The following is a 7,638-nucleotide window of genomic DNA, read 5'->3' on the forward strand; positions in this document are numbered from 1 at the left end:
AGGTTTTTTGAAAAAATCCCTAACCCCCGGGGTCACAATTTCAGCAAAAATCTGACTTTTGGCAATTCTCTCAAAAAAGGTCCCAATCGCTTGCAAATGGTCCCATGAAAGGTTTGCCGGTCGAAACAGAAGGCTTTTTATCACAGGACAAGAAATCAGCCCTCGATAACTTAACCAGCGGAAAAAGGTTTTTTGAAAAAAATTTCAGGAAAAATCTGACTTTTGGCAATTCACTCAAAAATGGTGCCAAACGCTTGCAAATGCTACCTTGAAAGGGTTGGGAGTCGAAACAGAAGGCTTTTTATCACAGGACAAGAAATCAGCCCTCGACAACTTAACCGGAGGAAAAAGATTTTTTGAAAAAATCCCAAAGCCCCAGGGTCACAATTTCAGCAAAAATCTGACTTTTGGCAATTCACTCCGAAATGGTGCCAAACGCTTGGAAATGCTCCCCTGATAGGTTTGGGAGTCGAAACAGAAGGCTTTTTATCACAGGACAAGAAATCAGCCCTCGACAACTTAACCGGCGGAAAAAGGTTTTTTGAAAAAATCCCTAAGCCCCGGGGTCACAATTTCAGCAAAAATCTGACTTTTGGCAATTCACTCAAAAATGGTGCCAAATGCTTGCAAATGGTCCCCTGAAAGGTTTGCCGGTCGAAACAGAAGGCTTTTTATCACAGGACAAGAAATCAGCCCTCGAAAACTTAACTGGCGGAAAAAGGTTTTTTGAAAAAATCCCTAAGCCCCGGGGTCACAATTTCAGCAAAAATCTGACTTTTGGCAATTCACTCAAAAATGGTGCCAAATTCTTGCAAATGCTCCGCCGAAAGGTTTGGGAGTAGAAACAGAAGGCTTTTTATCACAGGACAAGAAATCAGCCCTCGACAACTTAACCGGCAGAAAAAGGTTTTTTGGAAAAATCCCTAACCCCCGGGGTCACAATTTCAGCAAAAATCTGACTTTTGGCAATTCACTCAAAAAAGGTCCCAATCGCTTGCAAATGGTCCCCTGAAAGGTTTGCCGGTCGAAACAGAAGGCTTTTTATCACAGGACAAGAAATCAGCCCTCGACAACTTAACCAGCGGAAAAAGGTTTTTTGAAAAAAATTTCAGGAAAAATCTGACTTTTGGCAATTCACTCACAAATGGTGCCAAACGCTTGGAAATGCTCCCCTGAAAGGTTTGGGAGTCGAAACAGAAGGCTTTTTATCACAGGACAAGAAATCAGCCCTCGACAACTTAACCGGCGGAAAAAGGTTTTTTGAAAAAATCCCTAACCCCCGGGGTCACAATTTCAGCAAAAATCTGACTTTTGGCAATTCACTCAAAAAAGGTCCCAATCGCTTGCAAATGGTCCCCTGAAAGGTTTGCCGGTCGAAACAGAAGGCTTTTTATCACAGGACAAGAAATCAGCCCTCGACAACTTAACCGGCGGAAAAAGGTTTTTTGAAAAAAATTTCAGGAAAAATCTGACTTTTGGCAATTCACTCAAAAATGGTGCCAAACGCTTGCAAATGCTCCCCTGAAAGGGTAGGGAGTCGAAACAGAAGGCTTTTTATCACAGGACAAGAAATCAGCCCTCGACAACTTAACCGGAGGAAATAGATTTTTTGAAAATATCCCAAAGCCCCGGGGTCACAATTTCAGCAAAATACTGACTTTTGGCAATTCATTCAAAAATGGTGCCAAATGCTTGCAAATGCTCCCCCGAAAGGTTTGGGAGTCGAAAAAGAAGGCTTTTTATCACAGGACAAGAAATCAGCCCTCATCAACTTAACCGGCGGAAAAAGGTTTTTTGAAAAAAAATTCGGGAAAAATCTGACTTTTGGCAATTCACTCAAAAATGGTGCCAAACGCTTGCAAATGCTCCCCTGAAAGGGTAGGGAGTCGAAACAGAAGGCTTTTTATCACAGGACAAGAAATCAGCCCTCGAAAACTTAACTGGCGGAAAAAGGTTTTTTGAAAAAATCCCTAAGCCCCGGGGTCACAATTTCAGCAAAAATCTGACTTTTGGCAATTCACTCAAAAATGGTGCCAAATTCTTGCAAATGCTCCGCCGAAAGGTTTGGGAGTCGAAACAGAAGGCTTTTTATCACAGGACAAGAAATCAGCCCTCGACAACTTAAGCGGCAGAAAAAGGTTTTTTGAAAAAATCCCTAACCCCCGGGGTCACAATTTCAGCAAAAATCTGACTTTTGGCAATTCACTCAAAAAAGGTCCCAATCGCTTGCAAATGGTCCCCTGAAAGGTTTGCCGGTCGAAACAGAAGGCTTTTTATCACAGGACAAGAAATCAGCCCTCGACAACTTAACCATCGGAAAAAGGTTTTTTGAAAAAAAATTCAGGAAAAATCTGACTTTTTGCAATTCACTCAAAAATGGTGCCAAACGCTTGCAAATGCTCCCCTGAAAGGGTAGGGAGTGGAAACAGAAGGCTTTTTAACACAGCAGAAGAAATCAGCACTCGGCAACTTAACCGGCGGAAAAAGGTTTTTTGAAAAAATCCCTAAGCCCCGGGGTCACAATTTCAGCAAAAATCTGACTTTTGGCAATTCACTCAAAAACGGTCCCAATCGCTTGCAAATTGTCCCCTGAAAGGTTTGCCGGTCGAAACAGAAGGCTTTTTATCACAGGACAAGAAATCAGCCCTCATCAACTTAACCGGCAGAAAAAGGTTTTTTGAAAAAATCCCTAACCCCCGGGGTCACAATTTCAGCAAAAATCTGACTTTTGGCAATTCTCTCAAAAAAGGTCCCAATCGCTTGCAAATGGTCCCATGAAAGGTTTGCCGGTCGAAACAGAAGGCTTTTTATCACAGGACAAGAAATCAGCCCTCGACAACTTAACCAGCGGAAAAAGGTTTTTTGAAAAAAATTTCAGGAAAAATCTGACTTTTGGCAATTCACTCACAAATGGTGCCAAACGCTTGGAAATGCTCCCCTGAAAGGTTTGGGAGTCGAAACAGAAGGCTTTTTATCACAGGACAAGAAATCAGCCCTCGACAACTTAACCGGCGGAAAAAGGTTTTTTGAAAAAATCCCTAACCCCCGGGGTCACAATTTCAGCAAAAATCTGACTTTTGGCAATTCACTCAAAAAAGGTCCCAATCGCTTGCAAATGGTCCCCTGAAAGGTTTGCCGGTCGAAACAGAAGGCTTTTTATCACAGGACAAGAAATCAGCCCTCGACAACTTAACCGGCGGAAAAAGGTTTTTTGAAAAAAATTTCAGGAAAAATCTGACTTTTGGCAATTCACTCAAAAATGGTGCCAAACGCTTGCAAATGCTCCCCTGAAAGGGTAGGGAGTCGAAACAGAAGGCTTTTTATCACAGGACAAGAAATCAGCCCTCGACAACTTAACCGGAGGAAATAGATTTTTTGAAAATATCCCAAAGCCCCGGGGTCACAATTTCAGAAAATACTGACTTTTGGCAATTCATTCAAAAATGGTGCCAAATGCTTGCAAATGCTCCCCCGAAAGGTTTGGGAGTCGAAAAAGAAGGCTTTTTATCACAGGACAAGAAATCAGCCCTCATCAACTTAACCGGCGGAAAAAGGTTTTTTGAAAAAAAATTCGGGAAAAATCTGACTTTTGGCAATTCACTCAAAAATGGTGCCAAACGCTTGCAAATGCTCCCCTGAAAGGGTAGGGAGTCGAAACAGAAGGCTTTTTATCACAGGACAAGAAATCAGCCCTCGAAAACTTAACTGGCGGAAAAAGGTTTTTTGAAAAAATCCCTAAGCCCCGGGGTCACAATTTCAGCAAAAATCTGACTTTTGGCAATTCACTCAAAAATGGTGCCAAATTCTTGCAAATGCTCCGCCGAAAGGTTTGGGAGTCGAAACAGAAGGCTTTTTATCACAGGACAAGAAATCAGCCCTCGACAACTTAAGCGGCAGAAAAAGGTTTTTTGAAAAAATCCCTAACCCCCGGGGTCACAATTTCAGCAAAAATCTGACTTTTGGCAATTCACTCAAAAAAGGTCCCAATCGCTTGCAAATGGTCCCCTGAAAGGTTTGCCGGTCGAAACAGAAGGCTTTTTATCACAGGACAAGAAATCAGCCCTCGACAACTTAACCATCGGAAAAAGGTTTTTTGAAAAAAAATTCAGGAAAAATCTGACTTTTTGCAATTCACTCAAAAATGGTGCCAAACGCTTGCAAATGCTCCCCTGAAAGGGTAGGGAGTGGAAACAGAAGGCTTTTTAACACAGCAGAAGAAATCAGCACTCGGCAACTTAACCGGCGGAAAAAGGTTTTTTGAAAAAATCCCTAAGCCCCGGGGTCACAATTTCAGCAAAAATCTGACTTTTGGCAATTCACTCAAAAACGGTCCCAATCGCTTGCAAATTGTCCCCTGAAAGGTTTGCCGGTCGAAACAGAAGGCTTTTTATCACAGGACAAGAAATCAGCCCTCATCAACTTAACCGGCAGAAAAAGGTTTTTTGAAAAAATCCCTAACCCCCGGGGTCACAATTTCAGCAAAAATCTGACTTTTGGCAATTCTCTCAAAAAAGGTCCCAATCGCTTGCAAATGGTCCCATGAAAGGTTTGCCGGTCGAAACAGAAGGCTTTTTATCACAGGACAAGAAATCAGCCCTCGACAACTTAACCAGCGGAAAAAGGTTTTTTGAAAAAAATTTCAGGAAAAATCTGACTTTTGGCAATTCACTCACAAATGGTGCCAAACGCTTGGAAATGCTCCCCTGAAAGGTTTGGGAGTCGAAACAGAAGGCTTTTTATCACAGGACAAGAAATCAGCCCTCGACAACTTAACCGGCGGAAAAAGGTTTTTTGAAAAAATCCCTAACCCCCAGGGTCACAATTTCAGCAAAAATCTGACTTTTGGCAATTCACTCAAAAAAGGTCCCAATCGCTTGCAAATGGTCCCCTGAAAGGTTTGCCGGTCGAAACAGAAGGCTTTTTATCACAGGACAAGAAATCAGCCCTCGACAACTTAACCGGCGGAAAAAGGTTTTTTGAAAAAAATTTCAGGAAAAATCTGACTTTTGGCAATTCACTCAAAAATGGTGCCAAACGCTTGCAAATGCTCCCCTGAAAGGGTAGGGAGTCGAAACAGAAGGCTTTTTATCACAGGACAAGAAATCAGCCCTCGACAACTTAACCGGAGGAAATAGATTTTTTGAAAATATCCCAAAGCCCCGGGGTCACAATTTCAGCAAAATACTGACTTTTGGCAATTCATTCAAAAATGGTGCCAAATGCTTGCAAATGCTCCCCCGAAAGGTTTGGGAGTCGAAAAAGAAGGCTTTTTATCACAGGACAAGAAATCAGCCCTCATCAACTTAACCGGCGGAAAAAGGTTTTTTGAAAAAAAATTCGGGAAAAATCTGACTTTTGGCAATTCACTCAAAAATGGTGCCAAACGCTTGCAAATGCTCCCCTGAAAGGGTAGGGAGTCGAAACAGAAGGCTTTTTATCACAGGACAAGAAATCAGCCCTCGAAAACTTAACTGGCGGAAAAAGGTTTTTTGAAAAAATCCCTAAGCCCCGGGGTCACAATTTCAGCAAAAATCTGACTTTTGGCAATTCACTCAAAAATGGTGCCAAATTCTTGCAAATGCTCCGCCGAAAGGTTTGGGAGTCGAAACAGAAGGCTTTTTATCACAGGACAAGAAATCAGCCCTCGACAACTTAAGCGGCAGAAAAAGGTTTTTTGAAAAAATCCCTAACCCCCGGGGTCACAATTTCAGCAAAAATCTGACTTTTGGCAATTCACTCAAAAAAGGTCCCAATCGCTTGCAAATGGTCCCCTGAAAGGTTTGCCGGTCGAAACAGAAGGCTTTTTATCACAGGACAAGAAATCAGCCCTCGACAACTTAACCATCGGAAAAAGGTTTTTTGAAAAAAATTTCAGGAAAAATCTGACTTTTTGCAATTCACTCAAAAATGGTGCCAAACGCTTGCAAATGCTCCCCTGAAAGGGTAGGGAGTGGAAACAGAAGGCTTTTTAACACAGCAGAAGAAATCAGCACTCGGCAACTTAACCGGCGGAAAAAGGTTTTTTGAAAAAATCCCTAAGCCCCGGGGTCACAATTTCAGCAAAAATCTGACTTTTGGCAATTCACTCAAAAACGGTCCCAATCGCTTGCAAATTGTCCCCTGAAAGGTTTGCCGGTCGAAACAGAAGGCTTTTTATCACAGGACAAGAAATCAGCCCTCATCAACTTAACCGGCAGAAAAAGGTTTTTTGAAAAAATCCCTAACCCCCGGGGTCACAATTTCAGCAAAAATCTGACTTTTGGCAATTCTCTCAAAAAAGGTCCCAATCGCTTGCAAATGGTCCCATGAAAGGTTTGCCATTCGAAACAGAAGGCTTTTTATCACAGGACAAGAAATCAGCCCTCGATAACTTAACCAGCGGAAAAAGGTTTTTTGAAAAAAAATTCAGGAAAAATCTGACTTTTGGCAATTCACTCAAAAATGGTGCCAAACGCTTGCAAATGCTCCCCTGAAAGGGTTGGGAGTCGAAACAGAAGGCTTTTTATCACAGGACAAGAAATCAGCCCTCGACAACTTAACCGGAGGAAAAAGATTTTTTGAAAAAATCCCAAAGCCCCGGGGTAACAATTTCAGCAAAAATCTGACTTTTGGCAATTCACTCCGAAATGGTGCCAAACGCTTGGAAATGCTCCCCTGATAGGTTTGGGAGTCGAAACAGAAGGCTTTTTATCACAGGACAAGAAATCAGCCCTCGACAACTTAACCGGCGGAAAAAGGTTTTTTGAAAAAAATTTCAGGAAAAATCTGACTTTTGGCAATTCACTCAAAAATGGTGCCAAACGCTTGCAAATGCTCCCCTGAAAGGGTAGGGAGTCGAAACAGAAGGCTTTTTATCACAGGACAAGAAATCAGCCCTCGACAACTTAACCGGAGGAAATAGATTTTTTGAAAATATCCCAAAGCCCCGGGGTCACAATTTCAGAAAATACTGACTTTTGGCAATTCATTCAAAAATGGTGCCAAATGCTTGCAAATGCTCCCCCGAAAGGTTTGGGAGTCGAAAAAGAAGGCTTTTTATCACAGGACAAGAAATCAGCCCTCATCAACTTAACCGGCGGAAAAAGGTTTTTTGAAAAAAAATTCGGGAAAAATCTGACTTTTGGCAATTCACTCAAAAATGGTGCCAAACGCTTGCAAATGCTCCCCTGAAAGGGTAGGGAGTCGAAACAGAAGGCTTTTTATCACAGGACAAGAAATCAGCCCTCGAAAACTTAACTGGCGGAAAAAGGTTTTTTGAAAAAATCCCTAAGCCCCGGGGTCACAATTTCAGCAAAAATCTGACTTTTGGCAATTCACTCAAAAATGGTGCCAAATTCTTGCAAATGCTCCGCCGAAAGGTTTGGGAGTCGAAACAGAAGGCTTTTTATCACAGGACAAGAAATCAGCCCTCGACAACTTAAGCGGCAGAAAAAGGTTTTTTGAAAAAATCCCTAACCCCCGGGGTCACAATTTCAGCAAAAATCTGACTTTTGGCAATTCACTCAAAAAAGGTCCCAATCGCTTGCAAATGGTCCCCTGAAAGGTTTGCCGGTCGAAACAGAAGGCTTTTTATCACAGGACAAGAAATCAGCCCTCGACAACTTAACCATCGGAAAAAGGTTTTTTGAAAAAAAATTC

The sequence above is a fragment of the Podarcis tiliguerta genome (genome assembly GCF_965153285.1).
Source record: "Podarcis tiliguerta genome assembly, chromosome: 9".
In the NCBI taxonomy this organism is placed as follows: Eukaryota; Metazoa; Chordata; class Lepidosauria; order Squamata; family Lacertidae; genus Podarcis; species Podarcis tiliguerta.